We start from the raw sequence: 12,565 nt of genomic DNA, 5'->3' as shown, positions 1-12,565 counted from the left end.
TCTTAATTTATTTAAGGCGCCACTGGATATTTCCCACAGTATCCCGAAACTGGCCCAGAACATGGAGTGAAAACTCAGGGGTCGTAAGAGATTGTCAGGAAGGAAACATAAATTATAACAAGAAATTCATTTTACAATCCATTTTATTTAACCAACCCTTAATACACAATAAAACCCATTACAAAATATCAAAAACAACTTAATCCCGACGATATCCTCTTATGGAGGCGTCCTATCACGGTTTTCTATCATAGTGTCCTATTCCCGAACGGTACCCTCATATGGAGCGTCTATACCGCGGTTTCTATCTTACTACCGTTGTACCCCAAATCCGGCGTCTATACAACGGCTTCTAAGTGCGCCCAGGAAGCAGAGGAGGATACCATGAATCCCTAGGCTACACTGCAATAATATTTTCTATTCCACACACACCCACAATATTTATTTAAAATACTTATGCCTATTGCACCCCCGACCCGGGCGTCTATGCAAAGTACTCTAAGTGTGCCCAAGAAGCAGAGGAGGATACCATGAATCCCTAGGCAACACTATAATACTTAATACTACCCCACCCACACTATTAATTAAATTTTCAAACACACTAAATATTTCCCCGGACTTTACAGATTAAAATTTATACATTTATTTTCCAATTTAACAAAATTAATTTCCCAAAATTAAATGAAATTCGATTTAATACCTAGATCCATTTATTCCATTCATTAATTTGCTAAATCCGAGTTCCTAACTTGTTTCATAAATCCTAATCCAATTCCAAATTTCAAATTAAAATCATTAACTAATTTATTGCCGTGGTCTTAATAATACAACAATAAATATTTAATTACAAGAGGTCTTCGTATCTTGAATTAATAGATTAAAATCTAATGACAGAGGTCTTAATAATCTGCCAACAATGTTGGTTAAATCCGAGATTTACGAAATTTTATTCTTATTGAACTTACTTAATTTATTTTATAAGTTGTTGTGTTAAATTATTCCACTTTGAATAATTTATTTCACCAGAATTTGTCAATTATTTATTCGGTTGTTCTCCGAATATTTCTAATTTGTGTCCAGATTATTTTATTTAATTATGATCTTAATTTGTTATCAACTAAAATTCATCAATTGATTTTATGTAATTAATTTTTACTAAACTGTTTTACTTGTCATTCAATAATCGAGTTCTATTTTCTCTACATTATTTTATTTTACGTTCTATTGTGTTGCACGAAAAACTTAGCATTTATTTTATTTTATTTTATTCGAGGATTATTTTCTGCCTAGCAACACAGTACGATTTTAGTCTCGACCTTGAGTGTCCTCTACCCAGCGCTTCACGCGGGACAAGATGGCTGACGCTCTCGCTCGGTCTTGCGTCTCTGTCGCAAGTTTTTGGTGTAATTTTTTCTCTGACGAATTTTTACAAGTTTTATTTTCTACTTTTAATTAACAAATTTACACGAACAATTTTCTAGCAATTTTGACTGATTCTAAATTTGTTGCAAATGATTTTATTTTAAACAATTAAATTTTATTATAAATTACTTTCCCGAATTTTAATAAATTTTACTTCAAATGACTTTTACTAAAGTTCCTCTAAAACTTTTTACTGATTGTATTCGAAGCAATTAATTAAATAAATCCGACCAACTCGATTATCAACGACATTTGTTCTACATGGCAACCGAAGTCATGAAATGACCAACCGAAATTATTCCTGATAAAGTCAGTCCAAACTCTGCCTACGTAGTTAATTAACAATCCAAAATAATTCCTGGTTTTGTTAATTAATTATTTAGTAATTATTCCTGGCTTGCTTTTAACTTCATTTTTAATTTTATTTTGGACTTTTCTTAATTTCATTCTGAATTTTATTTTAAATAAATACTTAATAACCTCCTAAAGAATATTCTAAACAATATTTTAAATAATACTTTAAATAATATCCCAAATAATATTCCAAGTAAATTCTAATAAATAAATTTCAATATAATAATTAAGTAAATTCTACGATATACTACTTAAACTAATAATTGTGACCGAACGTGAAATGACGATGACCTTCAGCCGACTTCAATGCCTGGCTGATGGCGCACCACCAAGATATTATTGAGACATTTTATCTGTACCTGGAGTTTTCCTTTACGACGCTAATGAACTCCCTCGAGGAGCTACAACTGTATGGTCGTTGCTGGTACAAGTCCCTCTTTGGTGGATGAATCTACTTGGCGGCGGGACCCAGTGCTGATCACTAGAACCCCGGATACTTTACAAAATCTGTAACCGCAAATAAGCATTAGAAATTATCACTAATTAAAATCGTTTACGCAAGCTGGCAGAAGGCTACAGCGAAGCAATAAATTAATTGATTAAGTATTCGCTTCAGGTTCCACTATATCTGGAAGGCAGAAATAAAAATAATTACCTGTGCTTTTGATGTTTGTTAACTTTTGTGCGACCGTTAGATTTGACTGTTCGGTGCAATGAATCTTCTGAGCTTTTGGTCGGTACGTTTCTTTCTTCGCTCCAGAGTCTCCCCCACTCACTCTCCTCGCCGGCGTTTCCCTCTCAGGGCCTTACTTCCTAACTTATCCCTAGAGGCGCGAGTACTTCGGAGCACAGCGCTCTGGGGATCCAGTCGATAACTAACTCACGCGGGTTGGGAGACGCTTCTCTGGGTAAAGAAGGCCCCGTGGCGCCGTTACAATATACAGCATATATATATACAGAGATTAATACTCAGAAGTCACGCACCCCATGGAAGGGATCGAAAGAAAAAAATATTCGGAGACGAAAAGTCTTGAGCCATTTTTCAATCAGATGCATAGATAATTAATAATTAATTAATAAAAGTGACCAATCAGGAGCGCGCAACGGAAGAATAAAAAGTGAGTGAAAAGGCAGTAAGAGATGCGAGAGTAAGATGCCAGAGCAACTGCTGGCTTCTTGAACAGTAGACCGAGAGTGAGGACGGACCGACCGCGGACGGCGGACATACGTGATGCTAGGTGGATGTGTGAGATCGTGTACTAGTGTGAGTGTATCGGTAACGATGCACGTATGAATGTGAGTGAGGATATTTTCATTTCTTTTATTACAGGTACAAGATTTGACGAATTCAAAGGGAAAAACAGAAGATTTTAGTAAATTAAATCGGCCATGACAGAATTTTGATTTTGAATTGAAATAATTGGAGTAATTTTTAATGAATAGCTCAGTAGCGGGGCTCAGGCAGAGAGACAGGGCAGAAGTTACTGAATTTTTTTATTTATGAGAAAAAATTGGAGTAATTTTTGATTGAAAAATTAGTAGCAAAGCACTTGACGGAGGTGACTGAATTTTTTTTCATTTTGAAGTCGTTAAACGAATTTTTAATTAGAAAATAAATATGGCGGATCGATTAGGAACACTAAGCGGCAATGGCAGAATTTGTATTATTATTTAAAATGATGACAGTAATTTTCAGACAAAAAATAAGTAGCGAGGGTCAGTCTGAGGCTCTGAACGGCTATGACTGAGTTTGTAATTTTTATTTGGAATATATGAGGCAATTTTTAATTAAAAAATCAGTAGTGATTCTCAAGTAGAGGCACTGGGCGGCTATAACGAAATTTTGATTTTTAATTAAATTAAATAAAGAAATTTTTAAATGAAAAACAAGTAGCAAGGGTGAGTAAGAGGCACTAGGCATTTATGAATGTATTTTTATTTTTATTCAGAATAATAAGAGTAATTTCTAATTGAAAAATAAGTAACGTTGGTCAGTTAGAGGCATTGGGCGTCTATGAATGATTTTTTATTTTTGTTTAGAACAATTAATGTAATTTTCAATTAAAAATTTAGTACTGAGAATCAAAGAGAGGCACTGGGCGGCTATGAATGAATTTTTTATTTTATTTTGAATGATTAAAGTAATTTTCAATTAAAAAATCAGTAGTGATAGTCAGTTAGAGGCACTAAGCGACCATGAATGAATTTTTATTTTTATTTAAATGAATTAAAATAATATTTAAATAGAAAATAAGGAGTGACGGTCAGTCAGGGGCTCTAGGCGGCTATGACTGAGTTTTTATTTTATTTGCAATAATCTGCTGCTAGCACTAGCAAAAAGCTGCCAGCACTGTATCAGAAAAAATGTCCCTTCCAGCAGTTAACTCATTGGCTGAAGTCCTAGCAGTCCTAGATGGTTGGAGAAAGGGAAGATAACAAAGCCAGGGATGTTATGTGAAAGGAGTTATTGGATGAGATTACATCTTCTCGAGAAGAGCACAACAGAATTCTGACTGAAAAACGGATAAACTCCAAGAAGAAAATACTGCTCTCAAAGATCAGATAATTAATTTAAATGAAAGAATCACCAGGCTGGAGCAAGCAAAAATATCTACAATCACGGACCCTCACTTTGCCAACAATCTATCTGCCTTAGAAAAACGAATTGTAAAAGCAGAGTATCTCGTCAATGGATAAACACATTAGGGAGAAATAATATAATAGTAAGAGGCCTGAACGTGACTGACAGCAGCGCAGTAAATAGCTTGAACAAGTTCATAAAAGATCATTTTAATATTGATGATGCGGTTCAAGAAGCATCTTGAATTAACGGTCACAAACCATTTATCAAAGCCAAACTCCGAGATGCAAACGTCAAACAAACAATAATGAAAAAGAAAAAGATCCTGCAAGCATCTGTATTTTTTGATCACGATCTGACTCCTCGGGAAAGCTTAATTGCAAATAAACTCCGACTAGAAGCCAAAAACTAAAAGGGAGAAGGTAAAAAGTAAAATTTGATTTCAACGTCTATATGTAAACAACATAGGTTATCAATATAATCTTGACTTACAATCTCTAGTTCCCATTACAAATGGTCAAACGTCTTCACGGGCCAACGGAAAAATTCTCAGACCGATGACCTGTCTTTGAATCTTAATACTATTAATGATGAAGCTCCATTCATAAATTTTAATCCTCTCAAGGCGGCTACAATAATACTATAGTTAACAATTCCCTGCTTTTTCAATTACTTTTTGGAAATTACATACCCTAATCGAATCTATACGATTTAGAAATTACTGACAGTCAACTTCTTTGTACTTCAGAAACGTGGGGAACCATTGGCAAATCTTATTCTTCCATCTTATTTCAATAAGTGGCAATCAAGCTGCATTTCTCCCTGCAGTGAAGACTAACCCTCTTAGCAATGAATCCAAATCCCTATAAAACCCTGAGCACTTCTTGAAAACTGGATCTTTCACAGTACCTGCAATCCATGAAACCAACATTATTATTGGATCAGTTTACTTCCAACCAAATTTGAAAAACTTATATTCCATATTTGATTCTTTCCAAATTATTCTGGATAAAACAGTCGGAGAAGAAGAGTGTAACTGCTTCATTATTGGAGGTGAACACTAGAGTTGGAAGTTTTTATCTGAGCACCCTACGATGTTGGAACCTTCATGTCTATACTCTATGGAGATCTGCATATGATAAAGAAACGAATCATCAGGGATCCATACTTTATGAGTTCATGTTCAGCAATGGCTTTATTCTTCTAAATGGCCGCATTCCAGGAGATCACAATGGTGGTTCGCCTTTAGTAATGCAAGAGGTAATAGTACAGTAGATCTTGTATGGGTTAACTCTATGAATATCAACTTAGTGAAAGGGCTATCCATTTCTAATGCTCTTACCAAATCGGATCACTTTCCAGTTGTAGTCACTCTTCATTCCACCCAACCTATCGCAATTCCGCAGCCCTCAAACGTGTTATGTGTTCCTCGCACCTCCTAGCTTTTCTTTGCGCTGGTGCCCCTTCGTCAGCTCACTCTTACAAGAAATCCTCTATGTTCGTCTCTCCACTCATTGCTCTCAAAAACTTTGCCACTGCTCTTACAAACGACTTGAATCACGCCCTTCAAAAAGCTATAATGAACGCCGCTCGGGATGCAGGAATGCTTAAATTACTAAACTCACAGCCCAAATCTAGAAATCGCTATATTTCAAAACCATGGCATGACGATGAGTGCAGAGCAAAAAAGAAGCAAACAAAAACCCTTCTTTATCACTGCAAACTTGAAGGTCAAATCCGTCCATATTGTGGCAACACTATCACCACTTCTAAAAAAAGAATACTTCAATTTAATCGCTAAAACACAAAGCCGAAAATTTCTTTAGGGAAAACTTACCTGGAACTTCAACAATGCCAGAAGCCCCATGATTTTTTGGTCCGCAATCAACTCGGTGAAAGAAGCTACTCGACCTCTTCGAAAAACGAAATACCCTCTTAACACCTGGTACGACTATTTTTCTTCATTATTCACACACCAAGAAAAGAATCTTCCATCTCCTTACCACTTGACTAATCATGAATCATTAGATCAAGAATTCACCATGGGGAACTCTGGCAATAGTGTCAAAATGTAAAGCAGCTAAAGCTCCTGGTACAGATGGAATAAGCAATGATTTTTTACAAAAAACTTGCCTGGATAACCTGGATTTTGCTTCTCCTACTTATCTTTCTCTTTTTAATAAAATCTTTTGAAACCGAATCAGTTCCCTGCTGACTGGATTAAAGTAGTATTTTTTTATGCTATATAAAAAAGGAGACAGCGCGTTGCCTTCAAACTACAGGGAGTATTGCTCTAGTAAATTGTGTCGTAAAAGATATTTACGCAAATATTGCATGAAAGATTAAGAAAATGGGCAGTACAGCATAAAATAATTCCTGAAGAACAGGCAGGTTTCTTGTGCAGGGAAAAGGCTGCACTGACAATGTTTCTTCTTGCTGCAGCTAATCCTTCAATTACAGCTTCGCTTTCTCCTGATTCAGCAGCATACATTACTATTTATTGATTTTCAGCGAGCTCTTGACTCAGTACCCGCAAAGATAAGCTCTGGGCAAAACTTCTAAGGCTAGGTGTTAGCACAAAATCATATTAGGCTGCTTAAAAATTTTTACGATCAGGTTGTTATGCTCATCAAAAAGGTGATTCTATTTTACCAGAACCTATTGAAATCACCGAGGGGATCCTACAAGGTGAAATCCTTTAGCCTACTGTTAAGTTCATTATTTGGTACATTATCGGGACATGATTGAATTTTTACTTATGAAAACAATCTGATGAAAGTTTCAGCCTCGGCGGCCGCCGAGAAATATTAATGCTGTTGTACGCTGCCGACGATATAGCTTTACTAGCAAGATCACAAATAGATCTTTTAAATATAAGCTCAGGGATCCTAAAGAAGTACTGGGCGAGATAAATGGACTCACAGTCAACGTTTCAAAAAACTAAAGTGATGATTTGTCGTAAGTCTGGCAGGATTAGAAAGTCGGACAAAGATTTTAGATATTGGCGGAAGGACCTCGAAACCGTAAATCTTACGTCTATTTAGGTGTTCCCCTTGCAGCAACCTGAAAGGGGATCTAGCAGCAGCTGAATTTTCTAAAAGAGGCAAACAGGCAGCAGGAACCGTGATTTCTATTCTAGCTAAATTGAAAGCCAGCTCTTGGACCAGAAAGACAAAAGTCTACTAATTAGCATTTGTAAATCCAACCTTTCTAGTACCTTGCTTTATATCTGGGGCCTTAGGAACAGAATGCTACTGTAAGAAATTTTGAAACTGCACATCTTTATTTCTATAAAAGACTTTTTCTCTGCTTACCGAACTGTATTGAGGCCTTCATTTTTGTGATTCGCTTGAAGTTAAATTTCTAGTTCATATCTCATTGGAGTTATTCTAGGATTGGCCTACAACTGGGTAACAAAAATTCTAGAGATGCCGGGATTCCTCGCCTTCCAAAAGTTTGCTATCAGAGACTACTGGACCTTAACCCTAAATCAGAGAACCTAAACTGGATCAGTCAATTAAGGGAAAAATGCTGGCCCAAATTAATGCAGAAGCTTTATTGGATAATCTATCAGCTAACTTCTTGAAAAACAACAAAATGAGAATATTATCCAAGCACAAGAGCCATTTACCTTGAAAACACAAGCGACCTGGATTAGGGTACGCAGATACACAATCTTGTCAAGTGGCCATACCCAGATCAATGTATGATTCAACTCCAGTTTACTTACAAAAACTGCCCACAGAAACTACTCTCTCACCAAAATACAACCTCAGACTAGCAAACTTTTTTCTCATGTAATTTTATCAATAAATGGTAAATCCTTTTAAACTTAAGGCCCAAAAGAACAGTGCCGTTTCTGTGCCACAATCTGGATACTATGACAATAATCTGGCACTTTCTTGCTGGACTGCCCGCGCTTTCGCAACTCCACGTCAACTCATACTTAAGCCGGACACAAAAAGCTCATAGTTTTAATCTGACAACAATTCTTGACGACTTCATTTATTTTCCAGCTCCCAAAGACTATATAGCTATGTACAGGAATGTTCCAACATCATAACACATGACAAATATTGTATTTTGTAGCCAAAAAATGTCTATTATTAGTTTTAAACATTTCATAATTTATAAATTAAAATATTGTAATAATTGTAAATTTTACACATCGGAATCATTGCCAGTGTATCAAAGTTTTATGTAACTTATAAACGCACTCTTAATTCAAATAAATAAATATAAATAAATTTGGAATAATCGAGGCAAATTTGAATTAAAAATTAGTAGCGAGGCACAGTTACTGGTACTGGCGGCTGTCGAAATTAGAATTTTTATTTTTATTCAAAATTATTAAAACCATTTTAAATCGAAAAATAAGTGAAGTAGGGTCAGTGTAAGAGGCTCTGGGCTGCTGCTATGACTGAGTTTTTTATTATTTTTCAGGATCGTTGAGGCAATTTTCAGATTAAAAATCAGTAGCAAGGGTCAGTTAAAACACTTCGTAGCTATAAACAAACTCCTTTATTTTCTCATTTAGAATAATTAAAGTAATTTCTAATTAAAAACCAGTAGTGATGGTTAGTTAGAGGCACTGGGCAAGGCTTCATGAATGATCCCTTTTATTTTTATTAAAATGAATTAAAAGTACTTTTATTTTTATGTGGAATAATAAGAGTAATTTTTAATTGAATAATAAGTAGTGAGAGTCAGTTAGAGGCACGTATGGCTATGAATGAATTTTTATTTTATTTGGAATAAATAAAGTAATTTTTAATCGGAAAATTAGTGGTGAGTGTCAAGTACAGGCACTGGGCAGTTATGACTGAATTTTATTTTTATTTGGCAATTATTAAAGTACTTTTATTAAAAGACTTTGTATTGAGGGTCAGTTAGGAGGCAACTGGGCGTTAGGTAAAAGGATTTTTTTTTATTTATCTTAAATTATTGAGTAATTTTAAATTAGAAAACCAGTAGTGTGGGTCAAGCAAAGGCACTGGGCAGCTGATTTATTTTGGTTAGTTACTAAAATAATAATTATTATTATAAAAGTAAAAAATCGATTAACTTGGACGGATTAACAAAGTGTCGGCGGCTTTATTTATTTTGGTAAAATTAAGAAAATAATACTATAATCATTGAAATAAAAACCAATGTTTTTAGACGGGTTAACAGAGTTATCAAGTTTGTTGATTTTATTTTCCTTAGAAACCCCCTGTATTTTTATATCTCTCGTTGTCCCTTGTTTATTAACTTATTTTTATTCTAATTGTTGCTATTATACTCTCTTGTTTTTTTCTTATGCGTCTCATGATTCGATTTGTTTTCTCCGTGGACTCCATTTTGTAACGGAGTACACGGCGCCTTCTTTACCCAGAGAAGGTCTCCAATCCGGCAGTGAGTTAGTTATCGACTGATCCCACACCGAAAAAATTCTTGACTGAGTATAAAGTTTTGTCAAGAAAATATTATAAGACTGAAAATCTCTTGAATGAAGTCAAGTTTTCTGGGCCAAAAATTTTCGAGTCAAGAAAATTTTTCTGTTCAAATTTCGTTTTCCTTAAATTTCATGCAAGAAATTGTTTTTGTGTGCAGAGCGTTGTGCTCGAAGTTACTCGCGCCTCTAGCTATAAGTTAGTGAGTAAGTCCCCGAGAGGGAAACGCCGGCGAGGAGAAGTGAGTGGGGGAGATCGGAGCGAAGAAAGAAACGTATGACAAAGCTCAGAAGATCCATTGTGACTGAACAGTCAAATCTAACGATCGCAACAAAAGTTAACAAACATCAAAGCACAGGTAATTATTTTATTTCTCGCTCAAGATGTAGTGGAACGAAGCGATGGTTAATCAATTAATTTATTGCTTGCTAGGGCCTTCTGCCAGCTTGCGTAAATTGGTTTTAATTAGTGATAATTTCTAATGCTATATTTAGCGGTTACAGATTTTGTAAAGTATTCGAAGAAACGAGTGATTTGGTGACCTGTCGCGCCGCCAAGCAGATTCATCCACCAAAGAGGGACTTGCACCAGCAACGACGACAAGAAGTTGTAGCTCCTCGAGGGAGCTCATTAGCGTCGTAAAGGAAAACTCCAGGTACAAATAAAATGTCTCAATAATATCTAGGTGGTGCGCCATCAGCCAGGCATTTTTCATTGAAGGTCATCGCTAATGTCACGTTCGGTCACAATCACAGTTTAAGTATTATATCGTAGATCTTACATAATTATTATGTTGAAATTTCATTTTATTAGAATTCTACTTGGAATATTATTTGGGGATGTTATTTAAAGAATTATTTTAACATTGTTTGGGAATACCTCTTTAGAGGTCAGCAAGAATTTATTAAAAATAAAATTCACAAATGAAATTAAGAAAAGTCCAGAATAAAATTAAAAATTTAGTTAAGAACAAGTCAGGGATACATTACTAAATATTTAATTAACAAAACCAGGAATTATTTCGATTGTTACTTAACTACGTAGGCAGAGTTTGGACCGACTTTACCAGGAATACTTTCGGTTGGTCATTTCATGACTTCTGGTGCCATGTAGAACAAAATGTCGTTGATAATCGAGTTGGTCGGATTTATTTAATTAATTGCTTAAAATAAAATCAGTAAAATGTTTTAGAGGAACTTTAAAAATCATTTGAAGTAAAATTTATTAAATTCGGGAAAGTAATTTATAATAAAATTTAATTGTTTAAAATAAAATCATTTGCAACAAATTTAGAATCAGTCAAAATTAAGCTAGAAAATAAGTTCGTCAAAATTCTATTAATTAAAAAGTAGAAAAATAAAACTTGTAAAAATTGTCAGAGAAAAATTACACCAAAAACTTGCGACAGAGACGTAAGACCGAGCGAGAGCTGTCAGCCATCTTAACTCCACGCGTGAAGCGCTGTGGGTAGAGGACACTCAAGGTCGAGACTAAAATCTACGGTGTTGCTAAGGGCAGAAATATGAGTAATAATCCTCGAATAAAATAAAATAAAATAAATGCTAAAGTTTTTCGTGCAACACAATAGAACGTAAAATAAAATAATGTAGAGAAAATAAAACTCGATTATTGAATGACAAGTAAAACAGTTTAGTAAAAATTAATTACATAAAATCAATTGATGAATTTTAGTTGATAACAAATTAAGTTCTTAATTAAATAGAATAATCTGGACACAAATTAGAAATATTCGGAGAACAACCAAATAAATAATTGAGAAATTCTGGTAAAATAAATTATCCAAAGTAAAATAATTTAACACAACAACTTATAAAATAAATTAAGTAAGTTCAATAAGAATAAAATTTCGTAAATCTTCGGATTTAACCGAACATTGTTGGCAGATTATTATTAAGACCTCTGTCATTAGATTTTAATCTATTAATTCAAGATACGAAGACCTCTTTGTAATTAAATATTTATTGTTGTATTATTAAGACCTGTCGGCAATAAATTAGTTAATGATTTTAATTTGAAATTTGGAATTGATTAGATTTATGAACAAAAGTTAGAACTTGATTTAGCAAATTAATGAATGGGAAATAAATGGATTCAGGTATTAAATCTGGATTTCATTTTGGTTTGGGAAATTAATTTTTGTTAAATTGGGAAATAAATATATAAATTTTAATCTGCAAAATCTGGGGAAATATTTAGTGTGTTTGGAAATTTAATTAATAGTGTGGGTGGGTTAGTGTTAAGTATTGTAGTGTTGTCTAGGGATTCATGGTATCTTCCTCTGCTTCCTGGGCACACTTAGAGTTCTTTGCATAGACGCCCGGGTCGGGGGTGCAATAGGCATAAGTATTTTAAATAAATATTGTGGGTGTGTGTGGAATAGAAAATATTATTGCAGTGTAGCCTAGGGATTCATGGTATCCTCCTCTGCTTCCTGGGCGCACTTAGAAGCCGTTGTATAGACGCCGGATTTGGGGTACAACGGTAGTAAGATAGAAACCGCGGTATAGACGCTCCATATGAGGGTACCGTTCGGGAATAGACACTATGATAGAAACCGTGATAGGACGCTCCATAAGAGGATATCGTCGGGATTAAGTTGTTTTGATATTTTGTAAGGGGTTTTATTGTGTATTAAGGGTTGGTTAAATAAAATGGATTGTAAAAATGAATTTCTTGTTATAATTTCTGTTTCCTTCCTGACAATCTCTTACGACCCTGAGTGTTCACTCCATGTTCTGGGCCAGTTTCTGGATAC

At 34.7% G+C, this 12,565-nt stretch overlaps 1 long non-coding RNA gene across 1 annotated transcript in view; it reads left to right on the top strand.

Moving 5' to 3' along the window:
* LOC123260060 overlaps window positions 1-12,479 on the top strand; it is a 19,635-nt gene extending 7,156 nt beyond the window's left edge. Inside the window, exons 2-3 of the long non-coding RNA XR_006508392.1 lie at window positions 3,671-3,675; window positions 12,447-12,479. This is a non-coding gene — a long non-coding RNA (uncharacterized LOC123260060). The remainder of the gene's footprint in view (window positions 1-3,670; window positions 3,676-12,446) is intronic.
* Window positions 12,480-12,565: the final 86 nt, after the last annotated feature.

Source organism: Cotesia glomerata, linkage group LG2 (genome assembly GCF_020080835.1).
Source record: "Cotesia glomerata isolate CgM1 linkage group LG2, MPM_Cglom_v2.3, whole genome shotgun sequence".
In the NCBI taxonomy this organism is placed as follows: Eukaryota; Metazoa; Arthropoda; class Insecta; order Hymenoptera; family Braconidae; genus Cotesia; species Cotesia glomerata.
Note: the sequence above shows the minus strand (reverse complement) of the source record. Positions and strands in the feature narration are given on the sequence as shown.